At 38.9% G+C, this 23,153-nt stretch overlaps 1 protein-coding gene and 1 long non-coding RNA gene across 3 annotated transcripts in view; one reads left to right on the top strand and one right to left on the bottom strand.

The window, feature by feature from the left end:
• The window catches only part of LOC138764885 (uncharacterized), a 162,214-nt gene extending 152,041 nt beyond the window's left edge, over positions 1 to 10,173 (bottom strand). For both annotated transcript variants that reach the window (XR_011358338.1, XR_011358339.1), the window contains exon 1: positions 9,972 to 10,173. This is a non-coding gene — a long non-coding RNA (uncharacterized lncRNA). The remainder of the gene's footprint in view (positions 1 to 9,971) is intronic.
• Positions 10,174 to 10,243: 70 nt separating this feature from the next.
• LOC138765527 (uncharacterized) overlaps positions 10,244 to 23,153 on the top strand; it is a 142,874-nt gene continuing 129,964 nt past the window's right edge. The window contains exons 1-2 of the mRNA XM_069942557.1: positions 10,244 to 10,374; positions 20,254 to 20,289. The gene's annotated coding sequence lies outside the window, so the exon portion shown is untranslated. The remainder of the gene's footprint in view (positions 10,375 to 20,253; positions 20,290 to 23,153) is intronic.

Raw genomic sequence — 23,153 nt, 5'->3', positions numbered from 1 at the left:
GGAGTGAAAGAGAAACCTCTGACCACGCTATTTCCCCGTGGTTATCCCGCCATGTGGTGATACATGCAGGGCCAGTTTGCCATGACAATGTGCAGCGCCACAGTTCCATGAAATATAGATGTATTAATTAATACACACAAGATCTCTTTCCAACATTCTGTACCTGCCGATGACCAAGCTAACACCAGCACACTGCCGACAAGTGTCCATGAGCAGCATCCGGGAAAATGGATTCCAATTTCTGGTCTACTTGAAAACCTTTTGCAGTTTTACTCATTGTCTTGTAGTTCCCGAATATCCACTTAGTTCCTTCGGGAAAATCCACTTTTCAGATGTATTGCGAAAGACATTGAGGGAAATATAAATTGTAGGGGCCCTGGCAGAAATATTTCAAATGTCCTTAGCCATAGGTGAGGTGCCAGAGGATTGGAAAGTAGCCCATGTTGTTTCGTTGTTTAAAAATGCTCCAAAAGTAGCTCAGTAAATTATCGGCCAATGAGCCTGATGTCAATTGTAGCTGTATTATTAGAAGGTGTTCTAAGAGGTGGGATAGAAGAGTATTTAGAAAGCCAGAGACTGATTGGGGGAGTGCATGGTAGGTAGTGCTCAATCACTCTTGTAGATTTTCTCCAGAAAGTTACAAGGAAGGTTTATTAAGGAAAGCCTGTAGATGTTGTCTACATGGGCTTTAGTAAGACCTGTGACAAGGTCCCTCACAGGAGATTACTTGTGAAGGTTCAGAAGCTCAGAATTCATGGTGAGATAGTAAACTGAATTTGACATTGGCTATATGGAGAAACCAGAGAGTGGTAGTGAATGTTGCTTTCAGGCTGGAGGTCTGTAATTAGTGGTGTGCCTTAGGGATCAGTGTTAGGACCATTGTTGCTTGTCATCTACATCAATGATCTTGTTAAAATATGGTAAATTGGATCAGCAAGTGTACAGATGATATAGCGAGTGGGGGCACAATGAGGAAGGCTTTCAAAACTTACAGCTGGGTCTGGACCAGCTGGAGTACTGGGCTGAAAATGGCAGATGGAATTTAATGCAGACAATTGTGAGGTGTTGCATTTTGGAAGGACAAACCATTGGAACATTCATGCTAAATGGTAGGGCAATGTGAAGTGCGGTAGACAGAGAGATCTGGGAATACAGATACCTAATTTCCTGAAAATGGCATCATATGTAGTTAGGGCTGTGAATATAGCCTATGGCCTATTGCCCTTCATAAATCATATAGGATTGGTCTTCATAAAGAAGTTGGAATTTTATGGTAAAATTGTATTAGACATTGGTGAGGCCACATTTGGAGTATTGTGTGTAGTTTTGGTCACCTAACTACAGGAAATATATCAATAAGATCAAAAGAGTGCAGAGAAAATTTACCAGGATGTTGCCAGGACTTCAGGAATTAATTTACAGGAAAGGTTAAATAGGTTAGGACTTTATTCCCTGCAGTGTAGAAGAATAAGGTGTGCTTGATAGAGATATACAAAATTATGATGGGTATAGACAGAGTAAACGTAGTTAACCTTTTTCAACTGAGGAGAGATGAGATACAAACCAGAGGATATAGGTTAACGGTGAAAGGAGAAATGTTTAGCGGGAACATAAGGGGAATCTTCTTCACACACTAATTGGTGGACCAAGAGTGTGTTGAACAAGCTGCCAGCTGGTGATGATTGCGGGCTTAATTTTAACTTTTAAGATAATTTGGACAGGTACATGGATGGGAGGGGTAGAGAGAGCTACGGACTTGATGCAGGTCAGTGGGACTATGCAGAAAAATCAATCGGAACAGGCGAGAAGGGCCAAGGGTCTGTTTCTGTGCTGTAATGAATATGGTTATAACAATAACAATTAAAATGGACAGATTAGGTAAGTTTGCTGCTGACAGTATTTTTTAAATCACCATGGTGTCGATATGCATCAGAGGATGAAGTGTCAGACTACGCAAATACTCGGAATGAAGCATAAAAAATTAAGATTGTTCAGTTTAGCCTGCTGTTCTAAAGTTTAAAGGTTCGGATGCCAACAATATATACAGAGGGAGGGAGGGCGATAGTGTGTGTGTGTGTGTGTGTGTGTGTGTGTGTGTGTGTGTGTGTGTGTGTGTGTGTGTGTGTGTGTGTGTGGGTCTGGGTGTGTGTGTGTGTGTGTGTGTGGTGTGGGTCTGGGTGTGTGTGTGTGTGTCTGTGTGTGTGTGTGTGTGTGGGTCTGGGTGTGTGTGTGTGTGTGTGTGGTGTGGGTCTGGGTGTGTGTGTGTGTGTGTGTGAGAGAGAGAGAGAGAGAAGAGAGAGAGGGGAGAAATGGGAGAAAGAAAGGGACAGAGGGAGAAAAGGGGAGAGGAGGGAGGAGAGAGACCTTTTGTAAGGTTGGATATCACTGAGAACGATGTAAATGTATTCATTTAGGATTTGATTGAATTAATAATAATTCTCACGATGCAATATTCAGAATGCAACTTCCAGATTATCAATTATCTGTGTGTAATACTGAAACAGCACATTTTCAACAACTGACTATGAATATTAATATTTATTTTCTCTTCCTTCTTTAGTTTTGTTATATTTTTCTCCTCTTGGACTTGAATTGCTAATAATGTGTCTATGTACCTGAAAGAGAGCAGCAATTAATACTTTCATCACATTTAAGTCACTAAAATTAAGTTTTGCGAACTAATGCAGTTTTGATCCATATTATTGTCTGGAAGGTATTATTCACACATTACCACTTCTGAAAATTTCAGTATGCTAATACATCTCAATTTATTTTCAATTTGAGATACTGGTCACCTCCGTTCTAACACACGAATTTGAAGCAGTTGACAATAACTGTTTTTATTTTCATTAAAGAAGATTTTTGGCAATAGGATTGTGAACTAAACTCCAAATTCCCTTTCGAGGAACATTTTAAACTATTTTGTGCCTATTTATTGGTTTCTTACATTTAAAAATTGGTTCTCCACACCTAAGCAAAGGAAATTCAAGAACAATTGGAGCATTCATTCAACATTGGCATTTTCATCCCTTTATGTCTGACAATGTTATTAGCTTAATACCACAGTGGACCATTTATATATATTTTTACCATCAATCTGCATCATGTGGCCTCCACCATGCGGATTTCTAAAGTTTACATTTTTCAATGACACTAATATATTTCTGCTGTCCTCCATCTTTGACCAACCATTATCAAAAATACTGGTCACTTTCTTCCCCATGTAATGAAGCTTCTCTTTCCTACATATGCATTATTACTATTGTAATAGTATGTATCGTTGATAAGACTATATTTTAAGATTGCATTGAGCAGTATCCCTTTAATTTGGGAGAATGTTAAGACTTTGCAAACACTTCAGAAATTGCAGGAATAAATCAATCATATTGTTAAGACCGTAGAAACATGTTGTTCATTCATCCCCCGGAGGTTAGAATGAAATAGGAATTAATGTAAATTCAATAAATTGCTATTTTATTGTTCTAACCTGTTGTCTATACATTTATTAAAATTCCCCTCTTTCTTCTATGCTCCAGGAAGTAGTTCTAACCTGTTTAATTCTTCCCTGTAACTCAGTTCCACTCCAGCAACATTCTAATAGATCTTCTCTGCACTTTTTCCAATCATATTAATATTTTTCATGTGATTAAGTGACCAGAATTACACACAATACTCCGAATTTGGCCTTACCAATATCTAGTACAACTTTACAACAACATCCCAACTCTTGTACTCAATACTTCAATTTCTGACAGCCAATGTGCAACTTTCAGGGAATTATATATCTGTATTCTCACATCTATCTGTTCCAGTACTCTCCTCCATGCCCTACCATTGACTGTGATGTGTCCTTCCAAAATGCAACACCTCACGCTTGTCTGCATTGTTCCATTTTCCATTTTGCAGCCCGCATTATCTCAACTGGTCCAGATCCCTCTGAAAGCTTTCAAAGCCTTACCCGCTGTTGCCTACACCTCAAATCTTTATGGCATCAGCAAACATGTTCATCAAATTTACTACATTATCATCCAGATCATTGATTTAGATGACAAACAACGATTGACCCAGCACTGATTTCTGAAGCGTACCACTAGTTACAGTTTGAGAGGAAATCATCCACTAGCAAGCTCTGGCTAATCTCATAAAGCTAATGTCGAGTAAAGCTTTCTACCTCAACGAGTGATCTTTTCTAACAAAACTCTGATGCGGAACCTTGTCACGATCCTTGCACATAAACAACATCCACATCCTTTCCTTCATCTTCAAATCTTTGTATGTTCCTTTTATTATCATTGAGTAGAATGTGATATACATGACATACTTCAACTTCTGTCCTCGAAAAGGCAAACAATGAGTCACTACCAGCATTGCCCGGCATCCCGAATGATAAAAGAAAACCAAAATGAAGTCTCTTTTGATTCATTGTTTCTCCGTGAATTTGCCCCCCACACTCCCGAAGCCTCTGGAGCTGCTCGGATTTCAGTTCCAACAATCGACAACAGGAGCTGCAGGTTCAAACCTCTGATACAATCAGGAAGGCTTCAGTGCTCAGGGCCATTCAGAAACCCTTCTTTTCCTCAGCATCATTTCAAATCCTGGGACCTATTCCTGGTTCTCTTGCATCACACTCCAGCAGCCCAAAGGTTGGGTGAGTCTTTCAGCCTCCGAGCCTCTCATTGATCTGCTGCTGTAGTCAACTTCCCTGTTGGGTCGTCTCCTATGCTTTTCCTTCTTAACAGAGGGTCTTCTCTCCAGTTCTGGAGCCCTGCACCGGTGTCTTGCTCCCCTGGAGTCTGCAACCCCTCGTGATATTCTACCCAGCACAGATGCCGCCATCTTTGGCACAGACTCCAAGGTTAAGGATTCCTTAAGGTTGTATGTGAGTGGGAAGAGAAGGATGAGAACCACTGCTCTTGGCCCAATTGTTACTGAAATATTTTGCTTGAGAAAATTTGTCATTGGGCCATTCCTTTTGGAATATTACCGTGGATATATCGAGTCAATTAGATACGATTAAAATAATGGTTTTAAAATCTTTTTCTTTTAAAATCTTTTTCTTTCAACTCACATACCACTTTAAGCAAACCCTTACCAGTCATAGAGCACTCATGGCATAGGGATTACCTAGGTGGAATGTGAGTTTGGGGGAAGTTTGAAAACCACACTGAGGAACAACGTTGTGTCTTCACTCCCAGCCTTTCCATTGCAGTAGCTCCGGCCATTTCCTGGTAACCACATCAAAAATCTCTATATGATTGGTTAAGCATGAACTGGGGTGGACAAAGCTATGTTGATTATCCTTAATCCATCCCTGGCCATCCAAATAATTGTACTGTGTGGCAGCACACATCCTCATGGCGAACCGACCCTGCTTCTATCGCCACGTGGCGGGGAAGCCATGGGGAAATGGCGTCATCAGAGGTTTCTCTCTGACTCCAGCATCCCTTCCAGCGTGCACCCTGGGCAGCAATTATGATGTCACAATGCACCTGGTGACTGAGATCATGCTGCCCTTAGAGGGGTGCGCTGTATTTGAATAAAAAGTAATTAGCAACCCTCAACGTGGTGGCTATGTTACTTCCACTGCTCATGTCGCCACAATATCTGATTTCTTAGAGAGCATTCCAGTAATGTAGCTGCTACTTATGTCAGGGTTACCGTCCTATAATTTCCTGGATTATTTTTAAGATTGATGACATCATATGCCAGGGTCCCTGAAATTCGAACACTAACCTTTCTCAAGGTCCAAGGGAATACCTTGTCAAACCCTGGGGATTTAATCTCAATTATTTGCTTCAATCCAAAAGCACCTTCACCTTTTTAATCTGTATAAATTCCAGGATCTCACTGGTTGTTTGCCAGATTCCCAAGTAAATACAGATGTAGGCATCATTCAAGATCTCCCTCACTTTTTTGTTTGTTCGATATATAGCAGACAGTTCCAATTTTTAGGAAGACCAATTTTGTTCCTTAATATCACTTTGCACTAGATACACCTGGAGAAGCCCATCAGATTTTTCTTCATCTTGTCTGTCAAAATAACCTCATATTGCCCATCTGATTTCCTTTTTATTTTTTTCATGAATTTTATACTCCTCATTTTCTTATTGCTTCCTGAACTTGCTACGTACCTTCTTAACCAGATCACCAATATCCTCAAAACCCAAGGTTTCTCTGCCTGTTGATTTTGCTTTAATCCTATCAGGAACAAACGAACACTGTATTCTCAATATTTCCCCTTTGAAGGCCTTTCACCTACCGAGAATACCTTGACAGAAAATAACCTATCTAAATCCATAGTTTCTAGATCTTTTCTCATTGGCTCAAAATTGGTTTTTCTCCAATTTAGTACCTCAACCAAGGACCAGACCTATATTTATGTATAATTATCATGTAATCAGGAGCTGGTGATGTATTGTGGATCAATTAATGATCATAGTTCACTGCCAACTCCAAGCAAAACTCATGCCAATAAAACCATCATCATGTATCATATGTTTCAACGAACATGCAAAATGATCGCTCCACCGAGGTAATAGTAAATCTTTTAAATTCTGTGACAATGCTTAGTTTCTTTCTTGTTGGAATTCTCACTGTCTTTCACTTCCATGGTATGAACGCCACTTGTTATTCATTTGCACATGTTCTATCTTGCCTATATCTTCCAGTATATCAGTGTGGAGTGATTTCTTTAGAGAGGGGTTGAGAACTTAGAATCATCAATCAATATTCAACTTTAAATCACAGGGAAGAAAGAAGATGGTAAAATTTGTAAATTGCCATGTGCTTTGGGCAACTGAATGTTGAAATAATGATTTGAGGCTTGACAGAAAAACATTTTGAAAACACATCCTGACAATCAACTCATTAGAAAACTAATCTAAAATGTGAAATCACAACATAATAAACACTTAAACAAAGTTGAGTACTTTCAAATTTATTCAACTTGTTTTCTGAATGTTTAGTTATAAATCGTATAAGGTGATGTTCAATTATATTGGCTTTTTGATCCATATCTTTGATGCAAATGCATGATGTTATTCCATTGTTTTCCATAAAGTATAATAAGCATGCATTAAAATAATTTTCTCAGATGAATATATTTATATTTTCTTTGTTTCCTTTTTATGAGAAATGAGCAAGCCTTGGCTAATATTTATGCGTACATTGGCAACTTCAATCACAGGTTATATTTGGTTTCTTTATATATGCTTAGAAGAAACTGCTGGAATGGACAGTCCAAGATCACATTGGTAATGTTTCTTGAATTGTTATAATTGTAACACAATTGTTTCAATATCTTGACCTTGGCAAGATGTTTGACCAATCATAGCTAAGTCGCACAAGGCTGCAGATTTGATATTTATCCACGTGAAAAGGCAAACTTCCAACTTAGCTACATTGTATTCCAGGATACATTGTACAGAGGCACCGGAAGGTCACTCGATAGGTTGGAATGTCCGCTTTATATGGTAAAAACAATTAGAACTGTGTTGTTGTTAATAATGAATTGAAGTTAGCAAGAATTAGGTCAGCTTATTTGCCGATCTTAATTCATAATTGAGGAATCCTTTCAAATATAAATTCCCTCCATTTTTTGTGTTAAGTTGTAATATCTCCATTTTGAACTTGGGTAACAAAGCTATTAAATAAATTGTATTTTACATTGCTTATTGTACAATAATTAGTGAACAGGCAATTTTCCACTGATGCTCAGATAAATTTCAAACCAGTCTTCAGTGTTTTATGAGTAAATTTTCATAGCATTATGTGGGAAAGCCAAAATGTTGCAGCTTGACAATCACGGTTATATTTTTGTATTTCACATTTGGTATAATTCCACCCTCTGATCATTCAAATGTGTCTGTTCTCCGAGGAAACCTCATTCAGACTTAGATCACATGTGCCTACGTTCTGATGCATTTTAATAGCGGTATTGACCAAAATTACAAGGAGACTAGAGATTTAAATTCATTAAAAGCACTTCATTATTCCTGAATGTCTGATTTCTCCAGTGTAGAAGAAGGATAGGGGTGGCATTTCCATCTTTCATGGAACAAATGCTACAAGCACAATAAAGCTGGAAGTTGGAGAGGAGGAAAACTTGGTTTTCTGATTTTGTAGAACATTGAGTCAGTGATGAGAGAGGATATTCCTGAGGTTTTGTTGTGCGTCTCTGTAGTGAAAGATGAAGATGGTTACTTTGATGTAATTCTGCTATAGACCCCCTACCGTCAAGAGAAATAGAGTATCAAATATGTTGGAGGATCACAAGTAGTTGCAAAAATAATACTGTTGTAATAAAATGTGATTTCAACATATTTCATATTATGCCTGCCAGCATGCTAAGCATTCGGACAGGGTGGAGGTTGATAAGTAAGTTGAGGAATGTTGTCTTTAGCAATATGTCAAGAACTGACCAGAAAGAGAAGGAGGGACTAATTGGGAAATGCGACAGTGAAAGTGATTAAAGTGTTCATATGGGAACATGTTAGAAACAGTGACCTTAATTCTACTAATTTTTAAATTAAATGAATATTACTCATTTGCATTAATCGTTGTGAAGTTCTTTGTAAAATGGGAATGAAGACCATATTGGACCATATACATTTACTTGGAAGGAACTTGCTCTCCCATGGAATATAACATTTCATCAAGAGCATCTGAGGACAGGACATATGTAGTAAATGGGAGAGCATTGATGAATACAGAAGAGCAGAAGGATTTAGGAGTAATGGTACATCGTTCCCTGAAGGTAGAAACTCATGTGAATAGGGTGGTGAAGAAGGCTTTTAGTATGCTGGCCTTTATCAATCATTGCATGGAATATAGGAGTTGGGAGGTGATGTTGAGATTGTATAAGACGTTGGTGCAGCCTAATTTAGAGTTCTGTGTGCAGTTCTGGTCGCCTAATTATAGGAAGGATATAAACAGAGTGGAGAGAGTGCAGAGAAGATTTACCAGAATGTTACCTGGGTTTAAGCATCTAGAGTACAGGGAGAGATTGGGCAGATTAGGTCTTTATTCTTTGGAGCGTAGAAGGTTGAGTGGGGATTTGATAGAGGTATTTAAGATTATGAAAGGGATAGACAGAGTGGATGCGGATAGACTATTTCCGTTAAGATTGAAACAAGAGGACATGAGTTAAGAGTTAAGGGGCAGAGGTTTAGAGGTAACATTAGGGGGAACTTCTTTACTCAGAGAGTGGTAGCGGTGTGGAATGAGCTTCCGGGAGAAATAGTGGTGGCAGAGTCAATTTTATTATTTAAGAAAAAGTTGGACAGGTATATGGATGAGAAGAAGGTGGAGGGTTATGGTCATTGTGCAGGTAGGTGGGACTAGAGAGAAGTGTTTGGTTCGGTGTGGACTAGAAGGGCCTAATGGCCTGTTTCCGTGCTGTAATTGTTATATATGTTATATATATATATATGACATTGTGGAGAAATTGCTGAGGCACTGGAATTGGTATTTATATCACATCTAGCCTCGGTTAAGGTACTGCATGACTGGAAGTTATTTAAAATTCTACCTTTATTTTAGGGACTGTAGGAAAGGGTAGTAAATAGTAATGCTGGAAACTCTTAGCATCTCATTCAATGAAAGTAAGAGGCAGTTGACATTTCATATCTGAGTGATTATTTACAAGTGCCAAAAATCAGGAAGACGCCTCAATAAAAATGCCAAAGAGTGAGAGGATAGGAGAGGGATGAACCCAGGCTAACAGGGAGAAAGGGGGGATATAGGTGGGAGGGTAGAAGAGAAAGAAGCTGAGAAGTGATGGGGAGAGGGCAGAAGAACAGGACAGGTAGCTCTCTAATTGCAGAAGAAAGAGATGTGGGAGGGAATTGGGAGAAGTCTATAGTGTTTGTTTTTGGAAGTAATTAAGTATAAGAATGAAAATAAACGAGAGCCCAAACGATGAAGAAACTGATTTTAAAGCAATCGGTAAGTTTAGAAGAAGTTTGGCCTACTTCAGAGCTGGAACCAGGTACATTGAGTATTCTTCCTCCTCGCGTTCAGCAATGACAGCTGGCGACTCCAAAAGTGACGCCGGAGCCTGGGTTATGGAGCCCCAGTCAAGATGATGCCTGACGTTCTTCTTTCTGTTCAAGTTGAAGAATCTTCGCACGTGTGCACTATTCCGAGTATCTTCCACTCTGAGGTGGGGGGAGGGGCTCGTGCTCATCGATCTAATGAGTCAGGATCAGCAGAGGACAGGACCAAAGCCCAAGGGGGAGGCTCAGGACATTAAAAAGTTACTGTTGTGGAGGAAGGAAATAAAAGAGCTGGTGCAGCAATACTGGGAAACCAGTTCAGAAGAAGAATTGTTTAGTGAACAGGAAGGAATAGAAGAGAAGACTGTTGCAGCCCAGGGTAGGCATCTTCTCTAAATATAAAGATTATTTTGAAACTCAGTTCCAGGCAATGTCACAGCTGATTTCTTTGGGTTTTACATCTGTTAACAGTAAGCTTGCAAATATAATGGAAGATATTTCATCAGTCAAGCTGATGTTGCAAAATATGCAAAGGTGGTGGATAAAGTTCAAGAAAAAAATTAAGAAGATGGAAGATAAGTTTGAAGATTGTGTTTGTGATATTGATCAATGTCAACAAAAGCTGGATACTTTTAATAATTCTTTTATGGGATGGAGGATTGAGAAGACTGATTTATTGAAGAATTTTGATTCATTGGAGAATCCGAGCCATAGGAATAATATGAAGATAATGGGATTACCCACTATCTGAGTGGTTTGGAACTGGACAGAGCACATAGAGCTTTGAGAAGGAAACCACTGCCTGGCCAACCACCTCTGTTTTGATTAGGTGTTGGAGATATCAAGATAGAGAGTTAATTTTAAGATCGGCAGTTCAAAATGCAAGATAACATGGAGGTCCTTTAATGGTTCAGAATAGAAGTTTTTTATGTGGATCTTAGTCAAAATATTATTAAGAGAAGTAAAGAATTTAATTCAGCGAAAACTGTTCTTTGGCAGAAAGGATATAAATTTGCTTTTTTGATTTCCAGCTGGGGAATATGAGTCTCAATTTTTTGATGATGATGGAGATGCATTGATTTTTGCTAATTTTTTCCTGGATCTTGGTCTTTGCCTTCTCAAGCACAAATATCGAATGGAGCTGCTATAAAGAATGGTAATGGTCATAGAGTTCAGAAGGAAAAAAAGAAGAAAGTGCAGGAAGATCAGTTGGAATAGATGTGGCAGAAAGATTCAAGTGATTGTGAAAAGATTATAATCAATGATGATCAAGTGAATAAAGATTTGGAAGAAGCGTATCATATGTGAAGTTATGGACTATATATATAGTGTGGTTAATCTGTTCAGGTGGAGATGCAAGGTCTCATTGTAGCTCAGCCAACACCAACACTTATGGGGAATAGTACTTGGTACTTAAAAGGGGAAGGGGGTTTGAGTTTTTTGTGTATATTTTAGAATATGGATCTATTTTCTTTTTATTCTTTGAGAAGTGTTTATTAATTTTTTTATGGGGATGGAGACCCATATTGTAGATGGCTAATTTAAAATTTGCTACATTTAATGTGAATGGGCTTAATAATTCAATTAAACAAAAGAGGGGGTTTTCTTATATTAAGAAATTTAAAGTTGACGTTGCATTTTTGCAAGAAACTCATTTGACGGAAATTAAACATCAAAAGTTGAAAAGAGATTGGGTAGGACAGGTTTTGTAATTTTCTTTTTATTCTAAAGCCAGAGGAGTGGTGATTTTAATTCATTAAAAATTATCTTTTATTTTGGATTCTGTATATGATTCAATTGGAAGGGTTTTGAAAGTTAATTTCAGAATCTTGGACTTTGGTGAATATTTATGCATCAAATGTGGATGATGAGGTGTTTTTTCAAAACGTTTTGTTTAATTTATCACATTCTAATGATCAAATTATTATACGGGGTGACTTTAATTGTTGTTTGGATCCTTTAGTTGATAAATCAGGTAAAGTGAGATGGTTCAAAAAATTGTTATTTTAGATGAAGAAATTTAATTGATGTTTGGAGGAAATTAAACCCAAAAGAGAGATTATTCATATAATTCAGCTCAGTATGATACTTATTCTAGAAATGATTTTTTTTATTGTCAGCTCAATTATTGGATATGAATATAAATCTAGCATTTTATCAGATCATTGATTGGTTTTATTAACATATGCTGGAACGGATAAGATGGCTTCTTCTTATCTTTGTTGTTGAAAAATTATGAACTTTGTAAGTATATTAATGAGCAAATTCAACAGTTTTTGGATTCAAATATGGATTCTGTGAATAGTAAGTTTGTATTATGGGATGCTTTAAAAGCCTTTTTAATGGATCAGATTATTAGTTTTACAGTTAAAGAAAAAACAATATTTAGTGGAAGGTGATAAGTTGGAAAAAGAAATGTGTTTTGGAAAAGAGGTTACAGAAAATTACATTAAATAAGGGAAAAAAGCTTATTTAGATTCTATGAAATTGAAATATAATACATTACAAACTTATTGAGTTGAACATTTATTGCAAAGATCTCAACAGAAATATTATGAGTTAGGGGAAAAGGTGCATAAAGTTTTGGCATTGCAATTGAAATCCAAACTAATGTCTAGAACAATTAAGGCAGTTGGGAAAATTCGAGAAATGATTTGGTGAACTATGTACAATCACGCGATATTATAATTTTGAATGATAAACAGTCTCACGTGTCAATTTATGTAACAAAATGTTTGAAAAGAACCACTAGTTTATCTGCAATGTGAGCTACTCCATTTTAATCTGTAGCCAGGCAATTTCAAAGCAGATGGTAAGATTTCTCCCTCTGACTTTTAGATGTTGGTTATTCATGATAGTCTAAAGTAAATTTTAAGCGAGATCAAAGAAAGATTAAATTAATCTATATGAATTTCAAATAATATGTGTAATCCAGATTAAAATTGAGTTCACAAGTAAATAAGCATATTGCATAAATATTTCAGATTTTTCATTTTGGCTTCCACAAGGATAAAAAAGTAATTTATCTGAAGAATAAATTAATCAGGTGATAAACGATCAGACAGACAAATAAGTATGTCTGTACACTATTTTAGCCCAAGTTAGTCAACATGAAATAAAGTAACCCAGCGATCTAACCATAATAATAAATGTTTCTAAGATCACTGTAGCTTTATAAAATACACTTTAATGAATTAAGTTCAGCATTAATCAAAATAAGATTAGAAAATAAGTGCCGGTAAGTGAGCTTTCTCAACTTCATAGATGTTGAGGATTGTCCTTGGTTAAGGAATGTGTTGGGCGTCATAAAAATACTTTATCATGAGACAGCAAAAATAGAACATATGTACTTGATTTTTCGAACCATTGATCACATTTTCACTGGCAAAATATTTTTATTGAGAACAAGAGCACAGGATTGACATCAAGTTGGACGACCAAGAATCTGAAGAACGCTGCTTTATATAACATAAGTTGATTGTGTTACATAGAAAATAATGGCTTAATTATTGGGCATGATTGTTCATCATGAGTTCAAAAAGCAAGGGACTGTCATTAAGGTGTCCATTTACTGCACTGTATGATTCAACCGATTTCGAGGGGATGCCACATTTGCTATCTATGGGCAATAGGGAATATTAAACTGTGCACAAAGCGGTTGATCGGAGACCCTTTTGTCACACAACCAAACCCACACCATCAAATTGAGACTTGCATAGTATACATTTCAGAGGAATTGATGGAGACTCAGTAAGAACACCGACTAGAGTGTTATCACCCAGATAATGCCATTGAAATTAAATATGCCATTTTCAAAAAGATATAAATGTCCATACTGTTTACACCATTATTTTTGCTGTGATTTTTGTTGTAACATTGGCCTTATTTTTTTATATTCCAGAGTAGTATCAATTCCTATAACTGCTTGATAAACTGTACATTTTAACTACAATAGTTTTGATGTATTTATATTATGAGACTTGTTCTTTCACACATTCATTCTGAAATGAAATATAAATTTATATTGGAAAATGGCGTCCAGTTTGTGCATTGTATTCAGTGCCAATTACACATCATAATTATATCGAATTATGAGGTGAAATCCCATAATATTAAAATCAACGGGATAAAAATTCAAAAAGGATATTTTTTCACAGACTCCTCTTGTTAAATATAAGTTGTTTTGTAAATATAACATCGGAATCTATTACATTTCCTTAAATGTCATCAGCAGAAAGGTTTCCATTTCAATGGAAGTGCTTTTTGTCAGAAATATTGCAAGATTTTTATTTTAATCAAGAAATTTTCAAGGACATCCTAAGAATGATTAATATAATTATAAAGTACATGCTGGTGTTATGAGCCCAAAGAACCCCAAAACCGAGCAGCAATAGACATTTACCAAGATAAGTGTTTTTTAAAACAAAAGTTATTTTTAATCAACTTTAAATATGAAAATAGAATCAAACTTTAACTTAACTCTATATTTAACTAACCCAAATTAACCCCCTTCTAATTCTAAGTGCACGTGTATGTAATGTGTGTGTAAATTTAAGAAAAGTTCTTTGGTTCACAGTTCAATCTCACTTCTTCTTCCAAGTTCTTATACTGTGCACAGAATTTAACATGTATAAAGTTCACCAGGCTTTGGTGCTCGAAAGATAAAAGTTTACCACTCAGGAAGGTTCTTGTAGGGTTTGCAGAGATTTGTTGTTCCAGGATTTCCACAACTGAGGTACCACCATTATTCACCTCAATGTCTCGCTGATGAAACTTGCCCCATCAGGGTTTTCCAGATGGTAACCTCTTTCTTTCAGGTTATGACAGAGCTCCTTCTGTTCCTTTTATTCCAAGAGAAACATCAGAGAGGTAGCACTACCAGCCATCCACTGCTTTGAAACTTTTCATCAGTTTCAACCAGCTCTTCCTAGATTGCACTGTTCAGCTGCTTTTCAGTGTCACACACACACACACAAGCTGAGAGGGCTTCTCTTCTCTCCCTCTCTCCAATTGAAACTTCAGGCAAGCCCCATGTGACTCTCTCCCTTCCAAATCCCCCACCTTCTTCAGCAAACAACAGGAGTTCTTTCTTCTGCTCAAGCTATTGTTAGATAAACAAAACCCAGGTATGACCTTTCTGTGAGCACCCTTCAGAAAGGTACTTGTAGCCAGCCTGTCTCCAGTCCATTCATTTTATGGCGTCAATTAGCACCCACCTGTGAATGTGCATAACATTCTCCAAGATCTTCAGTATTTCTTCAGTCTTTCAAATAAGATCTCTTTGAAAATGTGTGTATGTATGTAACCTACTCTAAATCTTACCAAATTCTCCCCAAATATTACCAAATTCTCCCAAATTATTAATCCATTACACTGGTAATGGGGGTTTAATCATCAAATATGTAGATTTTAATATAATTGCCACTCATTGTTTATTCCCAAATATTCAAAATCCCTTTGCCAATATGAATAACGACGCAAAGTATAATGTTCAAATATTAAAAAGAGAATTTGAGAATTATAGTTCAGTTAAATCTGATTGGCTGCCGGCGAACATTGAAATTCGTTTTCAAAAACACATGTACATTCCAAAGACTATCGCATTCAACAGTCAAAAGAAAAATCAACTTAGATCTTTGTAGGGTTGAGAGACTGTGGACAAATAGAGGATGTGGGTGTTCACTGTGGAATTTTTTTTTTCGCAAAACATTAACATGACAGAGAACGCAGCTCGGATGTGACAATAAACCAGGTATGTCAAGCAATCACACAGACACAGCATGGTTCAGAAGGTTAGGGCCATCTACAACGTTTTAAAAGTTGTGGACATTCCAACTGATGCCAAGACAGATTTAGTAAAGAACGGATACATTTTTAAAACGATCTGACACCCGAAGATATTTTAGTTCCTTTTAATTCGAAAAACTCGGTTCAATGCTTTACTATGTTGGAAACCCACCTCAGACAGAACCTGCTCCACCGATATGTGGAAACATTGAATCAATCTCCATGGAAATAAGCCTGTCGGCTTCGGATCAACCTACCCTCGGCGACCAAAATATTTCAGCCACAACAGTTCCACTTGCTTTCGCTTGGCTGATAGCCCTCGAACTTAATCCTACTCACCTATCCGTTCAATTTCCTCCCAAATAATGCAATAATATCTGCCAGAGACCCCTTCTTCGGCACCTTAATCTACACACCCTCTCCCAAATAGTCGTTGTCCCTCAAGTTCTTGTTCAATCTCCCCCCTCCTCATCTGAAACCAATATCCTGTGGTTACCGATTCCCTTACCCTGGGAATGGGGAATAATGGCGACGTTGCCCGCGCTCCTGTGCTGGCGTGGAACCGGGAGAGTGGAAAGCTGGAAAACAGCGCTGCTCGGAAGAGTGAACCGGACGGTCCCAATGCCGGTAGGTCCGCACTGGCATTAAACGGCTTATTAGCGGAACATTGTTTTTTTTAAACTAAAATCTTGCAACCACGGCTCTGAATATGGAGGAGCAGTCATGGGGGGGGGGGGGGTTGCAGGCTTCGGGTACCAGTAGGCATCGTAGGGCAGCAGAAAGTGAGAAATACAACTCTACTCCACCCCCCACACGTTGAGAAAGAGAAGCAGAGAAGACCTGACAGGACTGTGACCACGGCGGAGGACCAGCGAGATGATGATCGGCTGAAGAAGCCAGCAGGATGGTGACCTCGGCAGCAGATCAGCGAGGGGCTCAATTGCTGAGGAACTCACACAGGCTGCGGGTGTCGCGGTCCGGGGACCTGCACGGGTTGCGGGCTGTTGGACACTGGCTCTTGTGATCGAGGTATCGGAGCAAGAATTCGAGAGGGTTCTGAAGCTCGCTTGGCGATGGGTCGTGGAAGTTTCTGGACATCTGCAGAGGCTGCGGGAGGAAACTAAGTGAATCTTCAGCGACTCTCTTTAGCTTCTTTTATCTCCTTCTTTAAGAGGCGCCAGGGTGACTGCAATGACTATTTTCCACCTTACGGCAGGCAGAAAGCCATCTAGTCTAATATTATATGCTCTGTCCTATTACATTCCAAAAAAGGGAATCATAAATCTTGAAAAGACTCTGCGTTCAGCCTCTTGTGTTATTATTTAATCTATGAGCAGGTCCAAGGAATACAGCCCGGGAGTTGCTTAACACTTCTCAGCATCTTCTACACCTTCTTCAGATTGACATCATCCTTGCCGCATCACGGTATAAAAACGAAACACAATACTCCAAATAGTGCCTCATCGGCGACTTGTACAACTGAAACATTTCCTCCCATCTTGTTTACTTCAACGGGCCAGAACTGCAACAATTAAAGCATTTCAGCTGCATAGCAGAGAGGGGAATAGAGACACGGTGGTGCTTCGCTGCGTACAGGCATTAAATGGCCTGTTGAAATAGCCGTCGGTGCACTTTTTATCTTGATATCACGGAAGTGTGTGCCCTGAATGGTGTAGAGTGGACTGGACAGCGAACCAGTCTTCGGCTGAGCAGCGGACCGGTTCAGGGCACAAGAAATGGGGTAAAACAAAACGCGCTTCTTGACAATGAGAAGCATAGGATGCGACCCTGCAGGAAAAGTTATCGCGATAGCGGATCAGTGGGGGGGGGGGGTGGGGGCTCAGCGGAATAAAGACTCGCATGGCCCGGGGTCTACTAGTGACTTGGGATCGAAGGACCCACACAGGAAAGATGTACCGGAAACGCGGAAGAAGAAGGTGCTGAGGGCAAGAAGGGTGCTGAAAGCTTCCTGATAGTATTGGATCTGGAGCTCGGGTTCCGAATGGCCTGAATAAAATGTGTGCGATTGCGGGGTTCTGAAGGCGAATTCACGGACACTCGGTGTCTCTTCGTGGCCTCTTTTGCTGCCCTTTCTACTATTGTTAGGGGCACCGGGCAATGTTCATGGCGATACTTTGTTGACCGTATGGCAGAGAAAAGTTTAAGTATATGATCTATGTTACATTTTAATGCATTAATAGGTGACAATAACAGGAACCTTTAAACTTTTGATATCCTCAGTAATGTGAGTGCTGGAGCCCAATGTACTGAACGTCTTTTTAACCATTCTGTCGACCTGTAACTCCACTTTCAAGGTGCTATGTACCTGCATTCAAATATTCCTCTGGTGCGCTGCACTCTCCAGATCCCTACCATTCACCATGTAGACTGTTCCCATGTTATACATCTCAAAGTGCGAAGCCTCACATTTATCTGCCAAACTGCATAAACAGTCAGGATCCTCTTGCATTCTTCGGGAAATACCTTCACTATCTACGGTGCCACACTCTAATGTACGTGTTCATCTACATTATTAATACAAATGAAAAACAGCAATGGGCTGAGCACTGACTCCTGTGGTACACCATCAGTTATAGGCCTCGGGTCGAAAAACAACCTTCCATCATTACCCTTAACTTGATGAAGGCCTCAAGCCCAAAACATTGGTTATGTACCTTCTTTGCAACATAAAGGACACTGTTTGACCAGCTGAGTTTCTTCAGCATTATGTTTTTACTTCAACCACGGTGTCTGCAAGTGTTAGTGTTTTATTTCTTTCTTCCAATATCACGTGATGTTTTCTATCATCAGGCCAATTTTCTCTTTATTTTTCTATCCCACCCTGTATCCCACAGATCTACTTTTCCCGAGCAGCCTACCGTGCGGAAATGTATTGAATACCTTTCCGCAATCTATATATATAGGACGTTGATAGCTCTGCCCTCCCCAACATTCTTGGTCAAGATTTAAGATTTTATTGCTATGTAATAAAGCAGGTGTAATATTACACAAAATTGCATTTAGACTACCGTAAGGCAGACAAAGCTACACCATCAGCAGAAAATTGCCCAGTACCCATTACAGTCAGAGAAAGAGAAGCAAAAGAGTCACTGAGTGACTGTGGATTTGCCTCCAGCCCTCCCGTAGCCTCTGTACTACACTGACTTCAGTCCAAACTGTTGTCCATAGGAGCTCCAAATCCAAACCTTTGACACCATTAGGAACGTATTAGCCCTTCAGAAGCCCCTCTCACATCCCAGATCTGATACCTGGTATCCCTTCAGCCAGTCTCGAGGCAGTCCGCAGCCTGGTGTGAGTTCTTTGGCCGCGAGGCGCCAGCAGCCCTCAGCCTGCGTGGGTTCCTCATCTCTAGTCACCAACAGCTGAATGTTTGTCTGTTCTTTAGCTGCATAAACCTCACTGGTCATTATCCCAGAGGGTCTGCTCCTCTGCTTTTCCTCTTCAAATGAGAGTTTTCTCCCAGTTTTCTGGTGTACTGCTTCTCCAGGGTCTGCAACCTCTCAATGTCCCTCCCTTCACAGACGCAGAATTTTAAAATAAAGCACAGTTGGCTCCTTTAACAGTATGTTTAAATCATGTATGGAGCAGTCAGTAGTTGGACTTGGAGGCAGAACCCTGCACAGGAGCAGTGTCTCCGCCCTCTTCAGGAGTTAAGTTATAGTGAAAGATTAAACAGGTTAGGACTTTATTCCTTGGAGTGTAGAAGAATGAGGGGAGTTTTGATAGAGGTTTACAAAATTATGAGAGGTGTAGGCAGAGTGGATGCGAATAGACTCCAATTAGATTAGGAGAGATAAATATGAGAGGACATGGCTTTAGGGTGAAAGGGGAAAGGTTTGGGGAAACATTAGGAGGAAGTTCTTCAGTGAGTGGTGGGAGTGTAGAATATAGCTGCCACTTGACGTGGTAAATGCGGGATCACTTAAGTTTTAAAAATGATTAGATATATACATGGCTGGGAGAGGTTTGGGGTGTTATGGAATGGCTGCAGGTCAGTGGAACTTGTGGAATGATGTTTCAGCATAGACTAAATGGCCTATTTTCTCTGCTGTTGCATTCTAAGGTTCTATGAATACAGTGGTGGCAGCGCTTCCATTGTAGAAGCTCCGGCAGAGCCACCATTTTCCTCACATCTTCAAAAACCTCAATTTGATTTGTGAGACATCATTCCCCCCACCACCCCAACCCCAGTTACAAAACCATGCTGACTATCCCTAATCATTCCTGTCCATCCAATTGACTGCATATCGAATCACGCAGAATGCCCCTTTCATTATCCACCTTAGATTTAAGCCTCACTGGCCTGCAGATCCCAGGTTCTTTCAGGCGGTAAGTTCTCACAATATTGCGATTACAGTTACATTTATTGTTTCAGACTAGTTATCATAAAATAAAATTGTAATTAGCATACAGAATAGACCTAGTAAATGTGGCTTTTGTCTTTCTTTAGAAATGGAGGCATTGGAAAGAAAGCGAGAAGATACAGGTAAGAAATCCATTAATTTGGCGAAAGGAATATGAAATTTAAGAAGCACATGGGCTTGAAATGAAAGTAAATGACACATTTCCAAACAACAAAGCTACAGATAAGCTTCCATTTGTCTACAGACTGTTAAATGAATGGTCATTAACAAAGAACGCACTCTCTCCCTGACCAACAACTTCGATTCATTTCCCCAATTTATTAATGGTTATTAAATATAAAAATATGAGATGCTATGTCCCACCAATGCAACAATTATTGCTATTTAATTCTGCTGCAGCTGCCTTGTCACCATGAGCTGAAAAATACTCTTCCAGGCAATTTTCCTCAGTGAGTCTCCGAAAGTACCTGAACATGCAATAACATCAAAACAATTTCAATATAATCCAATTCTATTTCAGTTTGATTAAATAAATGTGATAAATCATGAAATTTTGAGTGGCGGACCTTTCTGAAGGCCACATTGGGCCACATTGGTATTTCTTGGCCGCCGTCCTAGAAAATCTTTTACCAAAATGATGTGTTGCACAGGAGCGATCGATTGAGGCATAATGGAGGAAAGTTAGTGGACGTGTGAATGAAGATTGTGCAGCAATGGAGAAGAAATTGGTAGTGATTGTGTTTCCATGTGCATGCCAGCCATGAATTTGTAAGTGATAGATGCTGCAAGGTTTGGAAGTTAGTTGGTTAATTGGCCACGTGAGTGTAATTGGGTGACGAAGTCTTGTCAGCCGGAATGACCTGTTACCATGCTGTATCTCTAAATTAAATTATTTGAAAAAGGATACCCTTAATTTGAAGGTGATGAAGAGGAGGTTTATAAATGAGGAGAGAATGAGTTGCCATGGATATACTCAGTGTAACTCAGAAGAATGAGAGCAACATAAAATTACAAAATAGATAGATAGGGCATTATTCCAGCTGGTCGACGAGAATAGAAATGGGGGCATAGACTCAGAATTCCGAGTTGTCTAATTAGGGTGGTGATGAGAGGGAGCAACATTTCCCAGACAATGGAGAACCTGTGGAATTCTTAGCCCAAAGAAGCTCCTTCGTTAAATATATTTAAGACTCAGATACTTACATAGTTAGGGAAATAAGATATATGGTTTGGCTGGTAGGTGGAGCCAGATCAGCAATGAACATATATGTAAAAACTTCAAAACACACACACACACACACACACACACACACACACACACACACACACACACACACACACACACACACACACACACACACACACACACACACACACACACACACACGACATAATGTTTGGTACAAATATACATTTTTTCCCTTTATTTTCCCCTGTGCTGCACAGTTTTACATTTGTAAACAAACAATTGATGTAATGATAGTGGACATTCTAGAGTTTATTCAAGGTTATCTATATACATTTTGGTTTGATCATGTAGAAATTGCAGCATTTGTTATATTTAGTTCCCTAATTTCAGGCCACCATAATGTTTGTGAGAAACTCAAGTATGTTTAACTGCTTCATTGGTGCAGGTATAAGAGACCTATACTTGCTTCTAAACTTTTGATCACCTTTGGAGACTGTAGTTGACATTTTTCAGCATGAGGACCAGAGTTGTACCAATGACTGTCAAATTAAATCATTATATGGCTGTAAAACAATAATAAAACAGTAAGAGACATCACCAAACCATTAGAATTACCAAAATCAACAGTTTGGACATCATTGGAGAGCTCAGTAATCGGAAAGGACTGGTACCCCAAGGAAAACCTCCACTGCTGATAACAGAAGAATTCTTATCGGAATGAAGAAAAGTACCCAAACAAACATATGGCGACAGATAAGAAACACTTTTCAGAAGGCAGGGGTGAACATGCAATAGACCATTGTTCCCACGGGACTTCAAGAACAGAAATACAGAGGCTACAGTGCAAGTTGAAAACTATGGCAAAGGTGGTATGCTTTGGACTTCCTGCCTCCACGCTTTCGTCTTGCCTTCCTCTGATACAGGTTAATCTTGGTATCATCTGTCCACAAGACATTTTTCCAGAATTCTGCAGGCTCTTTTAAATACTTCTTGGCAAACTGTTAACTGGTCATACTTTCTGTAGCTAACTAGTGGTTTCCATCTTGCATTGTAGCCTCTGTATTTCTGTTCATGAAGTCTTTAGCAGAGAGTGGTCATTGACCCATCTACACCTCCCTCCTGAAGTGTGTTTCTGATCTGTCGGACATGCGTTTGGAGAATTTACTTCATTATGATGAGATTTATTTTGCATCATCAATGGAGGTCTTCCTTAGAATACCATTTCCTTTGTAATTATTGAGCTCGTCAGTACACTATTTCTTCTTAATGATGTTCCAAACAGTTGATTTTGGTAATCCTAAGGCTTTGGCAATGTCTCTTTCTGAGTTATTCTTGTTTCTCAGTGTCATAATGACTTATTTGACTTTAATTGGCAGAATTCTGTCCTTCATGTTGAAAAATGGCATCTATACATTCCAAAGGTTATCAAAAGCTTAGATGTAAGCCTATCTCTCATATACCTGCACCAATGAAGCAATTAAACATACCTGAGTAATCACAAACATTTGTAAAGCCAAATATCCCAAATGTGGCAAGTACAGTTAATAACTATTCATGAAGACGGATCACAAAAAGACAGATATTATGCCTCGCCAGTACTTTTCATGAATCATAATTAAACGTCCTCTCAGTTGCATCAGTTCAATCCTCCGATCTCAGGGCTATCCTACAAAGGACAATAATTCTTACTCTCATTACTTACCTTCCAACCTCACTACATCCCACTGATTTTCTTCCATAAATGTATATTGCTCAAAATGACTTTCGAAACTAGATGAACTTTAGTTTCAACCTCCA

The sequence above is a fragment of the Narcine bancroftii genome, chromosome 5 (assembly GCF_036971445.1).
Source record: "Narcine bancroftii isolate sNarBan1 chromosome 5, sNarBan1.hap1, whole genome shotgun sequence".
NCBI lineage: Eukaryota > Metazoa > Chordata > Chondrichthyes > Torpediniformes > Narcinidae > Narcine > Narcine bancroftii.
The sequence above is the reverse complement of the archived record's forward strand: the minus strand, read 5'-3'. Positions and strand labels throughout refer to the sequence as shown.